Source organism: Chelonoidis abingdonii, chromosome 2 (assembly GCF_003597395.2).
Source record: "Chelonoidis abingdonii isolate Lonesome George chromosome 2, CheloAbing_2.0, whole genome shotgun sequence".
Classification (NCBI taxonomy): Eukaryota; Metazoa; Chordata; order Testudines; family Testudinidae; genus Chelonoidis; species Chelonoidis abingdonii.
This window is the reverse complement of record NC_133770.1, coordinates 216,763,148-216,782,687: the sequence shown is the minus strand read 5'-3', so window position 1 is coordinate 216,782,687 and position 19,540 is coordinate 216,763,148.

Genomic DNA, 19,540 nt, shown 5'->3' with positions numbered 1-19,540 from the left:
TTGTTTTCATATCCAATTGTTAACCTTTATTGCCAACTTTCGACTTATTTCTCACAAACACTGGATTTAGTGTTATAAATGTCGGCTCTTCTGTTCAGCACAGATCATCTGTAACCCTTTGGAAATTTTCCTTGATACTAAATATCCCCAGTCACCGGAAATGTGTTCTGAACGTTCTCCCATGTAGCATTTATGGCTAAGCCGAGGGATTCCATTGCCATTTGTTTTATGAAATAAGCAGACATAGCCAATTTACTGTACTGCCCATTAGCACAAAGCCCACGTTTAAAGCGAGCAAGCACAGGTTCTCCCAATGTTGTTGAGTGTCGGAATGTGCATTAATTAAATCGGGCTCTAGGTGAGATACAGTAAAGGTCACTTTGGTTGCTATCAAAGGATGAAATGCATTCTTTTCCGTGCCATGTTTATGTAACTTAATGTACTTTAAAACTTGCTGGTAAATTTAGGCCAGGCTGATAAGCAGAGGAGTTATTAAAGGCTACCTGCTGTGCAATTCCCCCCACCCCCCATGTCTCTTATCCAAGCTCCTTTAAAATATGTTATCAAGGCCAGCCAATGATAGGAAGTATTTCCACTCTCAAACAACTGTGACATTACACCAGACCGATGGATTGGGGGTGACACGAAAACGCAGTGGATTTTCAGCCTATTTGGTAGGCTCCTTCGAGTCCTCCTTCCCTTTAAAAATCCTTCTATTTAATACGTAGAGTTAAAACCTAATCTAGTCTAAACTCTAAGCTAGGGAGACACACACACACACACACCATACTGCGAGAAGGTAAAAATCCTTAAAAAACCAAAAACTATCGATGTTGTTCTTCCTACAGTGCGACATTTAACTCGGTTACAGTCAGACCGAATAAGCTACTAGAAACCAAGTTTTGCTTGGCCGGACTTGAGAGGAGCAGGTGCTAAGCAGGATTTGACCCTGGTCGCCTTCTCCTATGATTCCTACCTCCCCTCATGAGCACCTGGAAAGACAAAGGTTTCTCAGTCTATATCCCAAGGGTTGACCCCATTGGGTGACATTTATAGGAGTGAGAGTGTTCCCCCCGCTTTTATATTCCAATATGTGCAGCGAGTTGCTGCAGGGATGCGGAGGCTGGGCGTCAGAGCTCGGGAAAGGACGTGAGGGCTTCGGAATATACTGCAGAGGGTGAGAAACCCGCAGGTGTGTCACCACCACCTTGAGCGAGGGGAACATGGTATCCTGACCCTCACCCAGGTCGGGAGAAAAGCCCCTTGGATGACTAGCCACGCTTCAGGGCGAGGTTTGAAAGGAGAGAGGGTTTGGTTGCAAGCTCGGCTCCGTTCTTTCGGTGCCTGGGGCTGTGTCTGGCCGTTTTGGCTGCAGCCATGAAATCCAGATCAAACGCTGACCTTAGGCGAGCTGCTCAGCGGGTTCCTATTGTGCTCGTCGGCGAGTCACATTGGACAGGAGGTGGTTCCCCACAGCAGCCGGTGGCCTGGCTCTGCCCTGGGACTCGCCGGGGCTGTGCTTTTGGGTGATTTCCACAGAGACTTTTCAGCCGGAGCTACACAAACAATCCACCGGTTTACAGAAACCAATCAGCTGTGTTAGGCCAGCGAGATTTTTTTCTTCATGGAAACTCCTGGCTCACTTGTCTTTTAAAGGCTGGAGGTGTTTCGATGGGAAAGAGAATTCTGGAGGGTTTTTTAAATAAGATTTTTTTTTCAGTAATAAATGTTGGGTTCTTTTTCTTTGCCTTCTGGTTTCTGAGCCTTTCGGCTGCCTGCCGGTCACTTTTCAAGCTTTTCTCCGTAACCATGAGGGCAAGAAACTTTTTTTTTTTAAGTTGAGATTCTCATATTATCACCTGGCTCCAGGAGCTGGGACTTTAAATAAAACAGTCCATTAAAATGGTGGGAGTTGCATCTAGACGTTACTTCTAGCAGCTCTCACACAGCCACCAATCACACTGAAATCAAGGGACTTTTGCTAAATCAGGAGTGTGTTAGAAGTGCTGAATCAAGCCCAAGGAATGCAAGGCCAGCCCTTGATTGATCCAACAATGATTGCAGCACAGTCACACAGCTTTAAAAATCATTGTCTTAGTTTGGTAGTTTTCCTCCTCAGTTTTTCCTCTTCTGGGCACAACTTTTTAAAAGTTATTATGATGTTAGCATTACTACCTAATGCCCTATTTCAAAATCTCCTGTCAAAATGATTGACTATGTCAGTTTCCAAAGCAGTGTTTTTTTTTTTATTTTATGACAGTTTATTTTTTACACAGTCAAGATAGAAACTACAATCCAGTCTTCTTTTCTCAAATCAGTTGTATGAAATATTGGTACAGCTTTGCCTTTGTGGGGGATAAAATTGCAACAAAAGCATAAACTCTCCACATTTTGGAACATGTAAGGGACTAGTCCTTCCCCCATGGCAGTCAATGCAAATAAAGGGGTTATGTTCCATTTGTCTGCTGCTTTCATTCCTCCAGCACTTAGAAACCACAGTCATAGGTGCCTTATGAAATGTGAGACCTGATTCTGGCATCCTTGTACTTTACTCTGCAGGCTGTCATATGGATCTCAGTAAGACTGTAATAGGGTCTCTCCCAAATTTGGCATGAGACCCTGCATCTATCTAAGCTTCCCCTTAATGTCATCTATTCACCAGTTCCCAACCCTGGCAAGTCTCTGCAGTGACCTAGCCCTCCGGCTAAGTCCCAAAGTCCACCACTTCCAGAGTTCAACACAAAGTCCAATGTAAACCTAAAACCAAATCTTCCACTCAGACTCTTCCACTAGATACAGTCCTCCCTCTGAAGATCTGCCCTTTTCACCTTGTCTTCAGCCTTTCCCCTACTTTAATCCACCCCTTTCATACTTCCTCACAGGGTGACAGGACAGGAGGAACACACCCACCCTCTACTATGGGCTCCCATCCTGAGAAACCCTAAATTTCCCTGTCTTCCTGTCCCACAGCCTCTTCCTATATACTCCCAGACTGGTTTCTTCACTGGCTCTCTCTTGGCTGGGCCTCCTGCTCAAGATAGAGCAGTCACTTGCAGATCTGCTTTCCCTGGAGTCTCCTTCAGTGTTGTCCTCCCTTTGACCATAGATTTCTCTTATATTCCAGCAGGCTTATTTTGTAAACCTTTATTTTTATATGGTTAGCTCCTTTGAGATCCTGAATCCTGAATTTCTTCTAGCTAAGGCACATTTCCCCAACCACGTGGCCCTTGCACGTTCCGCTTGGGGAACCCAAACTACACACATCACACAGCAACAAAAACATCTGTGCTCATTACAGAGCAACACTTCAGGGATGCGCATAGGCCCAGATTCAGCAAAGCACTGAAACATGTGCAGATGAATAGATCCACTGAAGTGACCAGACACCTGTTTAAAGTTTAAGATGTGCTTAAAGTATTTTTCTGAATCAAGGCCATAATGCATAGGAAATGATGAGCCCTGATGAGTCCTAAAATAGAAATCTAATTTACAGGGAAGTGTGGGTAAATCTTCCCAAAGACCCTGGTGAGAGCCTCAGCTTCATGGCCACAGGCACTCCACTGCTCTGCAGAGTGATACACACCTAAATATAATCTTTCAGCCCCTTGGAGCCAGCAGGGATTAGCAATGTTCAAGTCAAGTCCCAGCAGTACACCTCTCCCTCAATGCAACATGCTCAGCCATGGCTTCCTGATCCCTCATTCCAAAACCTTCCGAAGACAAATTTTCTACCCTTATTGAGATGAAGATAAAATGAGACTCTTTTGCTTGCTGTGATAGTGCTGAGAAAACAAAAGCCTTTTTCCAATGGCAATTTCAGTTACAAAAGAGGACTAATGCAAATTAGCTAAGGCTAGTGCTAATGCAAAATGCTAATACCTGATACTACTAGCGCTGAAGTTAATTAGAATTTTGCCACGGACTTAAATAGTGTTAAGAGCAGGCTCTAATGGAGGGAGGGGACTAGTGTCCTGATCTTTGTGTTTCTGCAGAGACATGGCTTATTGTATCATCAACTCAGAGAGAAATATCTCCCAAGGTAGGAGGGGATTAAGGCTACACAACACTGGACACCTGTACAGACACAGCTCATTCCCCTCCCCTGCCTTTTATGATTTTCATCCCACTCCCATATGGTCCAGTTGTGCCATCGGTGACTTCAGTGACTTCTGCATAAATATTAATACTGATAGTCTGATATACTCCTTGGTTATCTGCAGTGCTAGAAGCAGCTTCTGAAATGTAGGTTGTCAGAGATGAGGAACAGAGCACTGTATGTGGTAGAAGTGGAATGACCATTGCAGAACAGATCTAAATGTTTGAAAGACCCTTAAATTAACTTTTCATTCTTCTGTGATTTTAAATTTAGCATCATTTCATTTTTGCATGATATTTTCTTGTTCAAGTGAACAAGTAAGATAGTTTATCTTGCTGCCTGGGACTATGTATTATTCTTCACTGAGTCTAATAGCAGCATACCTTGAAACTAGAAAGTCTATTGTCCTGTGATCTCTATTAATAATGTGTGGTGGATTGTTATTACTTCTGGTTTTGTCTCATGAATAGTTAACACATACTATTTTGTTGGTATTTTGGTGGTGGGAGCTTTGGTTTTTTTCTAAATTTCATATTTACCTCTTTGTGTTCATGGACTTTCTGCTTGCATGTATCTGCTACCTTCCACAAATTTTATATGCAGAAGGGGAAAATTCTGGCACTCGGTTCTTGGTGGGGTAAAAATATGCTTAGCTCCTTCAAGGTCTAATTCTGAATTTCTTCAATCTAAGGCACCCATTTGGTAATTAGTATCTGGGTACCTCATGGTCTTTAATGTATTTATTCTCACAACGCCCTGAGATGGCTCTTCCCTATTATCCCCAGTTTTAAATGGGGAACTGAAGCACAGAGACTAAGTGATTTACCCAAGTTTATACAGGAAGTCTGTGACAGACAGAGCAAGGAATTGTATGTTGGTCTCCCCAGCCAAAGGCTCTATCCACTGGACAATCCTTTCTTTCATTCTTCCTTGCGCATCCAAAACTTCCATTGATTCCAGGTCATTGGAACACTGGCCAGTAGTTCACTTTGGTACAGTCCAGTGGTGTGTTTCTATCTGTAAAACAGAGAAGAACCATCTCATAGGGCCCAATCCTACACTCACAGAAGTCAATGGCAAAACTCCCATTTGACTCCAATGCTGCTGGATCAGCCTCATAGTGACCTTAAATTTAATGAAACTCCATTAGCAATGAAGTAGAATGAATATCCCAAACTGGTTCACTGCATTGCAATGTACAAACCACTAATCTAGTTACAATGAACTTCAAATTAGAGAAAAAGTCTTCTATGAAATAAATGACCTCACAATTAGACAGTTCCACAGTAGTATTATTGTCAATTAAAACAGAAAATGGTGACTTGCCCTCACCATCTGATTTATCCCACAGGGATTTTATTTCTTTTAGTTCCCCATACAACTTGTTTATTAATTATTAGTGGAGAAGATTTTAATTCAGTCTTAATCACATTACTAGATAAAAGCCCCAGTAGTGATATCGAAGACATATAAAATACTAAAGCTATTACAGCCCATTTCAATCCTTATCCAAATGATCAGCTTATAAAGTGTGTTACATCCAGTAAAGTGAGATTATATTCTTCCCTCATTCTCACAAATCATTCTCTAAAACAGGTTCTTTACACCTCTGATTATTATTCTTGTAATAGAAGCAGATACCAAATACACAGTAAATGCCAATCAGACTTTAATTATCCTTACTGCCAAACTAACAATTTTCTCCAAGCAAAAAGGTCATGCAGACATCATTCCTTCCCCCCCTTTTTTTAAAAAAACACTTCTAATAAGGAATATTTTCAGGACAAGTGGAAACAATTTACTGTAATTATTGCACCTCACTAAGAAAAAATAGTTTCTGTGTAGAAACTGCTAAAGAATTATTGCAGGAGCTTTTATTTCCGATTTCTCTGCTAGGAAAAAATCATAAATTAGTATAGCAGGTTGAACATTTTCCAGTGTAAATGTTTTTTTCCATTGGAAAATGCCAATTTGTCAAAATCTAAAGATCCAGCGGGGACATAACCATTTCCACAAAATTATGCTGAAACATTATTTCAACATTTTCAGAATAAAACACTTCAATGATTCATTTCAAAACAACTTATCAATTATAAATGTATTTTATATTATCAAATATACTATACAATTAAAAAGTCAAAATCAAAAATAAATGTTTAGATTTTTATTAAAACAAAACATTTTAATTGAACAGAAACAAAAAAATTGCAAATTTTGTTTGGCAGGAAATTGGGACATTATGACTTTTTGTTCCAATTTAGAATGACATGAAATTTAAAAATATGGGAATTTCCTACACAATGGAAATTCTGAGTTTTGACCAGGTCTGTAAGTGAAAGACATTTTGAGTCTGGCATGGAAAACCAAAATACTCAAATCACATATTAGAGACTCCAGATTTAACGGTTCAGAATAAATTATATGGACCTCTTAATAACCCTTACCTCTCATTGCCATGAAAAGAGTAACTCTTATATGTAAAAAAATCCAGATATTATGCACAGGCAACCATGGCTGGGAATCTGGTGGACAGACTAATATCTCACAACAAAGCTCTAATTACATGCCTATAATTTCTCTGAATAATATATTCAATGCATAAATATATTAAGAAGATTAAGTCAAGTCTTTATGACATGAGCAGAGAAAAAAAATATCCCTATAAAGGCTGCAATTTAAAATTGTGTATACGCTGGTTTGACTTTCTGGACATTAGACTATGAAAAATGTGGCTCATCTCACTGGACTGGCTTCAATTTTAAAACAAATTCAGCTGTATCCTTCTTGAATTGGGTAGTGAAACTTTCTTCTCTTTCCTTCCCTACAATACAAGTTCATCATTAATAAAATACTTCTGTGTTCCTGGAAATTAACCCAAGAAATACTGAATGTGCCATCTCGTTACCCTATTTTATGAGCCCAACCCAGGGAAATCCAGATTTAATTTGTATCACTGATTTAAACTGTGATACTGGAAAAACATTGGGATTTTGTGTTTAACTGATATACTAGGTCCAGTTAACGTATTTTACTTGTTTTAGTAACCCATTTACAAAATCTTCCTCATTTGTAGCAATAGTCAAATACAATGATATAGAAATGTTTGTGAATAAGAGTGCTGAGTTCAGATCACTATGATTCTGTTAATGCAAACTCTTTATGGCACAGACTGTGGCTTCTTATGTTTTTGTACAGCCCCCAGAGCAGGGCCTTGATTCTGATTGGGGTATGTGGGGATTTCTGTAATACACACAAGTAAATAAAAATAAAATCAAGTGGGCAATGTTATTAGTTATTCATGGGTATTTGTACAACTGCTGGGTATATATCAAAATGTTTGCAAATCTTGAATCTGATTAACTTAATCATAAATTAATACCAGAAGTGTGTTATTTGTTGCACACTATCCTCCTGTTCCAGTCATCCGGTCACAGAGTAAAAACAATACCGTGTGACTTCGGTGAGCCACCCAACCAAATGAGTTAGTAGCAGTTTTCTAACTACTATGGACCGAAAACAATTCACCCAGACTATTCGCTAAATACATATGAGTAATGAATGCATTTGAGGAAAATCAGGATTGATTCACTAATGATTCACTAACAAAACAAGGGACTCAATTTGTAAAGAATAATTATTCATAGCAAACAGTTTGACCAGCTCTATTTATTTGCATGCATACACAGTTAAAACTTTTTTTTTTATTAAAGATGGTATAAAAAATAACACAATTTAGTTTATTCCCCATCAGTTTGATATATTTCTAGTGGGACCTCTCTATCTGATCTGGATAAAATTCTTATATTGCCACTATCCTTGAATGGAAATAGATTAAGACCAACTGGGAGCAGGACACTGGTAAAGAAATATACATAGAAAACTGTGGAGTCTCATGCCTTTCCAGTAGCTGAGGATCTGGGCACCAAGTGATTAAAATCTTGGGACCTGAGTCACTGCTCTTTTACACCAGTTATTGTGCTGGCAGGATGCCACTGAATTGGCATACACCTGATAGAGTGGAACGGCAAATCAAGTCTATATTCTTTTATTTTTTCCCAACTCCAGAAATACAGGCCATTTAGCAAGTTGCAAGAATCTGAGTAGCAACAAAAAGGGTGCAGAGACACTGCTTTCTAGGAGGCACAGGGATCCTGAGAGAGATTAAAAATAAGTCTCACGCCTTTGCTTTGTAAACTGTGCTTTTGCCTGAGTCTGTTTTTCTCCTGCTTTTGACAGCATTGATTTTCTTTTGGTTTGATTTACTGAGTGCTGTCGTTTTTCTGCTCTTTACTTTCACAATCACACATTCAAACCTGATAAAGTTCAAGACCCCAAATGCTTCTGCTCTCCTAGATTTACAGGGTCTCAGCCTCACTGCATCCCGAGCTGCAACAAGTCTGATTGAATCCTCCTGGACTCTGCAAGGAGGAGTTAGCAGAGATAAACGCAAAGCCCTGAGAGAGTCTGAAAAGGTAGTTTCCATCCAAGCAATTAACTTCCACATCAAGACAGTTGTTCACAGATAAGATCTCACAGCCCAATCATCTCTTTTCTGAATCACCTCAGACAACAACTGTTAACTTCCTCTCAGTGTTAGTAGTTTCATTTACATAGCTTTGTACTGTAGTTAAGTAGTACCTATGTTTGTGTGCACGCAAACATAAGTATTATAGGCCGATTTGTACATGAAGACAGTAATGTCCATTTAATTCATTCAATCAGTGCCAATTTTTATCATTTTAATTCAATCAAGCTGCAAGCACCAAAGAGTTTGTAATACAAATAGTTTCCATCCTCTATATTGATCTCTTGGCAGATGTTATTATGTTTCTCTATCACTAGTAATAATGAATTGCCTTTTGATTAGTAAGGAACCCCAGCATTTTGAATAATAAGAAGAAAAGAACCTATGGAAGGGCTTGAAGATAAAAGATGGTTACAATTAACAGCATATTATTCCAATGTTACTAACATGTTAAGAGCTGTCATATGCAGTTGAATATCTGGGATAATAATTATTTCAATTAAAATGATATAGACTAGACTGAAATAGAAGACACTGCTATATTCAGATTTATCAGAATATGTTGAATTTTTATCTTTAAGCACTTCTTATTCTGGCAAAACTCCCATTAACCTTAATAGGCATTATGCCAGCATATAAATATCAGGATCTAACCTATAAATAGCAAGGGAGATGGAAATAACTTCAACATATATTATTTTTAGTATTGTTCGTATAAATAGATTTATGCAACACTTTTTTCTGCACTAGGTTTTTAAACAAACATACGGGTAAGTCAGACTTCAGGCAGACATGTTCAAGGACAATTATTTCCAGAAAGAATGACACTGATAAACCAGCCAATTGTACATATGCTGTGAATACAAGAAACCAGGAGTTTTGCAGATATTTTAAAATAATGATCAAGAAACTATATGCTAGTCTAATTTCAGAAAATTGCCTCTATACTCCATGAATATCCAAGGATGACATCTTGTACATATTTTTCTTACTGATTTAATACATTAAATATTAATTTAACTAAATTAAACTCAGGTTAAAACTACATTTAGTTAAGCCTTTCATGTAGCCACATACACATTGTTTAACAAAGTTAATCTTGCACTGGTATATTTAGTTAGATTGATATAAAAACTCTGTAGATCAGCCATTGAGGGAAAGTAATGGATCTACGCTAATGTAACTCCACTGACTTCAGTGGAATCAGTCCTGACTTACACCTAGATGAGTGAGAAGAATTAGGCCCCCCAACTATAATGGAAAATACTTATAAGAATGATAAGTCTTGATAGTGAAGCAGTTATGACGTTGGTAGTGAGAAGAAGTCAATATGTCTCAGATCCACACAGGTATTTAGACTCCTAAATGCCCGTTTAGGTGCCTAAGGGCATATCTACACTTACTGGAGGATCTACGTTGTGATGATCGATGCATCAGTGGTCGATTTAGCGTGTCTAGTGAAGACCCTCTAAATCTACCTCCAGTCGCTCTCCCGTCGACTCCTCCACCTGATCGAGAAGAGTCATGTAGTGTGGACCCCGTGGTAAGTAGATCTAAGCTATGTCAATTTGAGCTACGCTACTCATGTAAGTCAAATTACATAGCTTAGATCGATTTTTCCTTTTAGTGTAGACAAGGCTGAGGTTTAGGTGCATAAGTCCAAGTTTTAGATTCCACTGTGATCCAGAAAACTCCTACCTAACCCTGTAGTGATCTAAACTCTCAGAGCCTAAGTTTTCAGGTTAGAAGTTCCCTAAGTTTCTGGCTCTGGGCACATGGACTGCTGCCTCAATCTAGGTATCTAGAGATTTATCTTCTCCCTAATCCCCAGGGTGATCCAAGAACTGGGGGAAGACAGGTGGGTAAATGTCTATCTGGAGGGGAGAGGGATGCTGATTTGGTAGGTGTGCTCAGAGGCCACTTACAAGATTAGGTCCCATTCCTGGCTAGCAGAGGAGCAGATGGTGCCCACTTTATTGCTTTTAGTCCAGTGGTTAGAGCACTCAGCTGAGATATGGGAGCCCCAGGTTCAATTCCCTGCTCTGCTTGAGGGGAGGAAAAAGATTTCTGGAGGAGTCACACACATCTTTGAGAACAGTGCTCTAACCATGGAGCTATGGGATAATCTGTTGTGGGGGTCCTTCAGTCTCTCTGCTGAAGCTATTCCACTTTGGATAAGTTCTCAAAGAATCACTAGACCACAGGGAGAGAGCGCAAAAGGGAATGACTAGCATGGTGGTGAGGGCATCCACATTGGCGACCCAGTGTCCAGTCCCCCTGCTCCAATGACTCTTTCACTATTTACACATCGAACAGCTTCCACAAGCAAGATTGAGGGAGCTGCACATCATCTCATAGCTCAGTGGCCAGAGTACTGTCCTGAGAAGTGTGGGAGGCCCTTCTTCATAATCCTTTCTCCCCACCAGGCAGAGAGGGGAATTAGACCTGGGTCTCCCACATCCTAGACAAGCACTCTAACCATTAGGCTAAAAGTTACAAGGTGGGCTCTGCTTCCTACTCCTCCTGCTGTTTGTGAAATGAGCCAGGCACACTACTCATTCTCACAAGAAACAATTTAGGGTCTTAAGCTGCCTGACTCCAGTAGAGGGGCTACCAGTTATAGAACACAAGCAGAGAGAGGCACCGCCTAGCAACCTGGACTTAGATGCCCATCTCCAAGAGAGGGCTGGGACTTAGAACACATCTCTCTCATCATTTCCATTTGGCTGGCTTAGGAAACTCACTGCCCAGTGTGCTGGCATCTATAGATGGGATTCTAAGCACCTCTTTCCCTATTCATCGTATAGGTAACCTAAGTGGCTAACTCAGGCTTTGTGGATAGCAGCATTGTTCCTGTGATTTTCTAGGCAGTTAAAAGTTATGTGTTGCAATGCTCAGCATCGCAGCACCTAAGACTCTTTGTGGGTCTGGGCCTGAGTGCACTAGGAACTGAAAATTCAGCTATACTCAGCTTGGTCTGATAGTGCTCTCGAGCAGAAAACCTGAAATCCCAGCAATGATTCAGCAGATGTATCCATGGTGCATCCTCAGTCAGAACACTGAGTCCCTCACCTTCGTAACACTGAATTCAGCCAACTTCCCTGATTGGACATTTTCCTTTCTGACATACAGTGCCGCACCAAGGATGAGACTGAACAGGGAAGAAAAGAAAATCTGCAAACAGTTATATTCTCTCTCTCTCCTATGTATATGTGTCTAAAGAGAGTATACATGATTGTGCGATGTGCTATGAAGGTTTTATTGTCAGGCCTTTCCAATGGCTGTATTCTCACAAGGGATGAAGTACAATAAATGATGCCAATTATCTTAACAACAAAGGCAGATTAAGGTTTCCTGGGGCCCTGGGCCAGAGAAAGTGGGAGGCCCCACCCCAGCCCTTCCACCTGCGGTCCCGCCCACAGCCCCACCCCTTTCTGCCCCTTCCTTAGGGCCCTGGCCCTGTTCCACCCAGGGTCTCCCCCATTCCACCCCCCCCCCCCAAGACCGGGGAAGCTTTGTCCCCACACCATGGCCCCAAGGCCACAGCAGAGAGGGAGAGCTCCTCCAGTTCCAGAGTTACAGTGGGGGTTCAGGTGCTGGGGCTTCTCCTGCCACCCCCAGCGCTTTTGCAGGGGACCAGGATTGGGGTGCTGGGGCTTCTTCTGCCCTGCCCACCCAGTGCTTCTGCTGAAGAGTAGAATTGGGTGCAGGGGCTTCCCCTGCCATCCCGCGGCTTCTGCCAGGGACAGGGTTGGGTGGGTTGCTGGGGGGCTTCCCCCACCTCACAGCTTTTGCCTGGGATGGCATTGGGGTCACTGGGAGAGCTTCCCCTGCCCCACTCACTGGGCAGCAGAAGCCAGGGCCCCCCCAATTGACTGGGACCCCAAGGCACGGGCCCCATGGGCCCAGTGCCTAATCTACCACTGCTCAACAAGTGTCAACAAAAGCTTTATGCAGTATCCCACCTGCCACACACACACATACACCAACTGTCAGATATTCTGTTCTTCTTCGTCTTTGCCTTATCTTGTCAACTGGTGTCAGCAGCCCTTGTTCTTCAATTCCAAGTGCTCTTGTAAAGCACATCTTCCAAGCTGAAGCCAACCTTCTTCATATCCTCTTGTAACATCTCAAACCACTCCCTGTACTATTTGGCCAGCCTATTCTGCATCTCATCATCTCTCATGATCTGGCCATCTCAGTCAATGCTCCCTCAGCTTTTCCATGATGGACGCCACCTGCATCACAGCTCATACAATTTCATTGCATAGCCTAATAGCTCTCATCTCACCCAGCGTCCACCTGAGCATTCTCATTTTGGCAGTGTCAAGTAATTGTTCGCTCTTTCTCAAAGGTGAGCATTCTAACCCATCATACCTGGCCTAATCATGGGCATATACACTTTTCTATTTAGTTTCCTTGGCATATTCTTATAGCAGAGAATGTCCATCAACTCCATTCATTTGAACCCAGTGCACTTCATGTGGCTCCTAACATCCACATTCCCATCATAGCTCAGTGTTGAACTCAGGTATTTGAATTGTTGCACAGACTTTAACTGTATACATCTAGTTTTACTGGCATCTCATTATTCCCCTCTATGAAGCATTATATATAGGCTGTTACATAAACCGTTTTCTTCTAATGCAGCCCTCCAACATTCTAGATCCCTTTCCAGTTTGTATTTATCTGTGCAGCACAGCATCATGTCAGCAGTGAAAAGCATGCTTCTATGGAGCCTCTCCCTTAATTGCTTGTGTCCAGGTGTCCATTACAATCACAAATAGGAATGAGTTTTAACTGATCCTTAGCATAGACCAGTGATTCTGAACCTGTTTATATTTGTGCAGCGCACAATGTGTTACATGGGCTGCAGGTTGAAAACCAGAGTGCCCCCCCCAAAATGCCCGCAGTCCCCTATGCCCAGCGCCCCCACCCAGAGCGGGGCCAGGAGCGGAGCCCTGGGCACAGGCCAGACAGCAGGCGGCTGGTCCGGACTGTGGGACCCCGCTGTGCAGGGATGGGCAGAAGGCAGACCTGGACCCTGCTGTGCATGGCAGGGCAGTAGCAGGATCCAGACTCTTCCATGCGGGGCTGGGCAGACAGGACCTGAGTGCTGAAGCACATGGATGGGTAGCCAGACCACCGGCACCAGGCCAAAAGTGGAGCTCCCGGTGCGGGCCAGCAGCCAGGACCTGAGGCATGGGTCCAGGAGTGGAGCCCCACTTAAAACCTTGGGGTGCTGCAGGACCCTGGCAAACCACTAGTTCCCAGCACCGCTCACTGCCCAGAGCCCACCCCACACAAACCTATCCACAGACCCACTCTTCTGCGCCCCACGGTACTCACAAGCCCCCTGCTGGTGGGAGTGCTAGTGCAGGCTGCAAGACGCTGAGCGGAGCGGCACATTTTGAATTTTTTTTAGCACACAGCTGATAGTCTGAACATGTGTCTCTGGCAGATTTCACAACCATAAGTACCACCATCGTATTTCTCTAGGAACTCTGTCATAAGCCATCTCTAAATCTACAAACAATAATGCAGTTCCTCGTGCTTTCCCCTATACTACTTCTGCAAGATTTAGGCTGCAAACACTGCATTATTTGATGGCCTTGCAGTCAGAAACCGGAACTAGTTGTCACTTAGTTTATGCTCCAGTTCCCCAAACAGTTTTATCCTGATAATTCTTTCAGGCATTACCACCCTGAGATAATATGAAATGTCCTATTTTTACCCCATATTAAATGGAAAACTGGATGCAGAAAGGTTGTCTTTGAGGGTAGAGGAAAAAATATAATTAGGACATTTTAAAACCTCTAAACATTATGTAAAATATATTTTCCCTTCATAAAGATGCCATTTTAAAAAGTCATGTGTCCTGAGATTTTCTAGGGCTAATAGCCAGTGGTTGCATGTAAACTAGAAATGTTCTTTGCTAATGGTAACAAGCTCCTATTTATAATCCTGAGATACAAAATTTTTAGCTAGTTCAGGAGTGAATATTGGGCCTCAGAACAACGTAGTTTTAGGTGAGTAAAATTCCACATTTGGGTGAGAAAGGAGAAAACATTTGTCTGGCAAGTAGATTTTTTTTAAGCGATGGATGTTTCCAGCTCACAGCTTTAGAATGCTGGGAGCCAGGACAGAGGTGGATCACTGGACAGCATGCAGGTAAAGTGGTCAAGGTGCATTATTAGCATTTTGCAGGTGAATTCTCCAAACCTTCTTTCTGTACTGAGCATGTACCATTCTGGGGATGCTGGGGCTGATCAGGGCTTTCCCTGAAATTGCTACTTCCAGCAGCCCCATGTCACTGTGCTGCTGCACACAGGAACTGGGGCCAGGGAAATTGTCTCTCCTGTGCTTCAAATGTTCCTCCTGCTGGTGCCCAGACAGCAAGGAGGAAACAACCTGACATGAATGTATAAGGATGAGGAGCTATTCCAGTGTGGGGTGGGGTGTGGGCCTGGGATGGGGATATTAGACTGGACTGGGATGAGAACAGGCCAGAGGGGCCAAGAACAGAAGAGGTCAGGATTGGGGAGATGGGTGGAGACAGGAGTAAGAGGATCTGTAACCACTAATGTACAACTCCCCCCAGAATCTGGAATAGAACCCAGGATTTTTGAGTCTCAACATTCCTCTGCTGTCAGCAAATAGTTATGAAACTCATTGTCAAAGTGTGTGCCTCATCTCCTTCAAGAGGCTCACTCATGTTGAGGATGACAACCTACTACTGCTATCAGTTAGCTCAAGTGACAGAGGTCTATCCTTTGGATTTAAAGTTTCTAACCCAGTGGAACTATGTGAGAGTCCATATAATTCCACATGATGGAATTTCTGTTTTTTCAGTTTGATTTTTTTAAAAACTAGGGAACTGAAGAATGAGGCACGAGTCCTGTGCAAACGATAGTATGTGATCATGGAAATAAAGAGTGTATCATAAAGCACACACGCACAAGGGAGCTAAATTAAGGTTTCATGGACAACTTTAATTCTGACATTTCCTAACTTTTGAGTGGTTAATTTTGCAGTCTTAATGTTCTTTTAAAGAAGTTTTTGTATGTAACATATACACAAAATTTTGTGTGTGTGTGTGTATAAGAGATCATGATAATTGTGTGTGTGTGTGTATAAGAGATCATGATAAGATAATTCCATTCCCCAGATACTTGATGTAGGTCAGGTGGGAATAAGCACTGGTTTTTTAATGTGATTGTGGATAAGTCTACATTGCAATTAGAAGACATCGGCCAATGGCTTGCCCCAGCAGACTTGGGTTTGGGGGGCTTGGGCTAAAGGGCTGTTTTACTGTGGTGTAGACGTTCAGGCTTGCGCTGTAGCCCAATCTGTGGGACCCTCCCACCTTACAGATTCTTAGATCCGGGGTTCCAGCCCGAGCCCAAACGTTGACACTGCAATTAAACAGCCTCTTAGCCTGAGCTGCACAAGACTGAGTCAGCTGATATGGGCAGCTGCAGGTTTTTCATTGCAGTGTAGACATATCCTTTGAGTCCAAAAAGGGAATTTCAGCTCTGTTCTGATTTTCACTCTAACAGCCCTTAATATATTACTGTCACTCTCATAATTCTTGTCTATGGCCTATGTTCAGTTTTTAAACTGGAAAAAAATATTTGATATCTTTACTTTTGATACCTTTCACAGAATTACTGAATGACTCTTCCTTTAGGATACGTCTGCACTGCATACAAACACCCACAGCTGGTCCTCATCAGCTGACTGGAGCTCATGGGGATTGGGCTACTGATTGTAAAATTGCGGTGTAGGTGTTTGGGCTTGGGCTTGCACTGGAGCCTGGTCTCTGGGGCCTTTCTTCCCTCAAGGGGTCCCAGAGCTTGGGGTCCAACCCAAGCCTGAACATCTACATGGCAGTTTTGCAGCTCCGCAGCCCAATTCCTGTGAGCCCAAGTCAGCTGATATAGGCTGGCTGCACATGTTTAATTGCAGTGTAGACATACCCTAAGAGGGAGTCAGGGGCGATTCTAGGCATTTTGCTGCCCCAAGCACGGCAGGCAGGCTGCCTTCGGCGGCTTGCCTGTGGGAGGTCCCTGGTCCCGCGAATTTGGCGGCAGCCTGCGGGAGGTCCGCTGAAGCCGCGGGACCAGCAGACCCTCCACAGGTACACCGCCGAAGGGAGCCTGCTTGCCGCCCTTGTGGCGACCGGCAGAGCACCCCCTGTGGCTTGCCGCCCCAAGCACGTGCTTGGCATGCTGATGCCTGGAGCAGCCCCTGGAGGGAGTTTTCAAAACCAATTCATTTTCACCATGCAGGGGTAATTGCTTTCAAAAAGCAGGAAAACATACTTTGTTTGCTCCTGGTTGGAACTGTGAACGTCCTGGGTTTCCAAAAACTGACATATCATACGCAAGTGTCTACTGTAACAAAAAGCTTATAGTGAATAAGCAATTAGTCATGAGCTGTGATTGCTAAATTAGAAGTTTTCTAAAAATTTTGGAAACAATTCAACAATAGCAAATCTTAGATGCTGTGGAAGATAAAGCACATTGGGTGTGAATCTATAGAAGACAAAGAATCAGAACGTAGAGCTATATATATATAGAGAGAGAGAGAGAGAGAGAGAGAGAGAGAGCGCTAAATAATAATGGGCCAGATATCTTGTTCACTTTACTTACACAAATAGGCCCATTGACTTCAGTGGGACGACTCACCAAAGCACCTTTGGCTCTATAAAAGCTTAGCTCAACATTGAATAAGAGTATGTATGCTACACCAACTGTCTTTAATTGGATTTAAGTGTTAATACATACAACTAGCTAAATCACAGGTAAAGTATAAAGTGGTTTTCATACATTAGTACTTCAGGTAGACTTATTTTACCTCAAAAAGGAAATTATTGCAGACAGCAACGTATACCCTTTTGATCATGTAACATTAATTATGGTTCCCAGTATTTTTTAATCCAAATGCTACAATCTTATTGTACAATGGACTAAGTTATTTTATAAGTTCTGTGCTATTTGGAAAACAAAATACTACCGTGTGTGGCACACGAAGTTCTAACGACTGGGTATCAAATTCCAGTGGGAGTTTTGCTGGAGAAAGGGCTGCAAGATTTGACCTAATTATAGTAATCGAAATGCTGTGATAAAATACCTTAGCCTTTGCTTTATAACACATCAGTGTCAGACTCAGATTCACAAAAACAATTATAAGTCAAGTAAGTTGGTAGTTATATAGTTACATCTTAGTAAAAATGTGAAAGATATGTTTCTGGAAATGTGTCAATAATTAAAAATACACTTACCATCTAAATGAACAATATCTACAGTACTTAGAAACAGCAATGGCTTAATTACTTCTGTTGATGTCAGTTATTCATTTGTAGTTCATCAAGCTGTAAAATAGTATAACTTATTGACTGCAATATAAACTGGATTTGTGCCCATATTATTCAATAAAAACAATACACTGCAAAAACAATACAGAAACGAGGTCAATTGCCTGGAGTTCATGAGACAGTTATATCATCTATGAAACTGAATCAATATATCCTAGCTGCTGTTCATTAAAAGCAAGCTCAATTACCTGCCTGGAACTCATGGGGGATTCACAAAGGTACTTAGGCACTTAAAACCCAGAGTTAGGCTCCACTGCAATTCACAAAACTCCCACCAAGCCCTGCAGGCACCTAAACTCATTTGGTGCCTAAATAGTCAGGGCAACAGTTTCCTAGGGATCTAAGTTTCTGCCTCCAGGTCTGCACACTGCTGCTTCATTTAGGTGTCTTCTTTCCTTCCTGATCCCTAGAGCGATTCACAGCCTGGGGCAAGAGAACATCTGTTCACCTGCAAGGCCATATTGGGTGTGCTCAGATCGTGTCCCATTGAAAATGGTCACCCTTATAACTTTCACCTCAGTGGTGAGCACATTCGCCTGGCATGTGGGAGACCAAGTTTCAGTCCCCCCCCTCTGCTGAAGGACAGAGTGGATTTGAACAGGGGTGTCCTACCTTTCAGGAGCATGCACTAACCACTGCAATACGGGACATTCAGATTTGGGGCTCCCTCAGTCTCTGCTGTGGCAGCTGTTCCACCGTGGATAAATAATTAAGCGTCAGAGCAAGGGAGCTAGACTCTGGGTCTCCCACATAGATGTTCTAACCACCAGCTACACAGTCATTCTCATACTTGCTTTCTTGCTGGCCCAATGACTCTTTAATTATTATTAATAATTATCTATAATGAAAGAGTCATTGGGTCAGAGATTGTCTAGGCACTTAAGCCCCTTTGTGAATCTAGTCCCTAAGGCTTAGTTGGAGTCTTATGGCTATGTACATTAAAATATTCAGTGTGATCCTACAGATGAAATAGGAGACTGACAGTAGTACTCCATGGTTCTAACCTCAGCTCATTCATTTACGGGCTGTGACATGTTGGGCAAGTTACTTAACCATTCTGTGCCTTGGTTTACACATCTATAAAATGGAAATAACAGCTTCCTCAATCTCAGAAGGGCATTTAGCAGTTTAATTGATCTATTAAAAAGGCTTTGAGAATCTTGGAAAAAATATGTAACAGAAGATTTTATTAATTACCTATTACACTATTATTAACATTACCGTAATTCTGAAAAATGCCAGCACTTCCAATGCTACATTGATAATCCTTATGGTACTGTGTCTCCTTGTACTTATCAAACAGAGCAATATTTGTATGTGTATGCCTGCATGTTATGTTTGAACAGAGGTGAAATGTTAAGGTGTTTCAGCTGTAGCACTAATTTTTAGTCAGAGCTTTGAATGCACTCTATAGATTCTCATTGTGTAGCACATAGAATCAAAGAGGTGTCCAAGACCAGAATGAAAACAAATTGAATTATTTTCATACTGCCAAATCATATCTGTACTGCTGCCAGCAACCTTTTGAACTGTTTTCAAA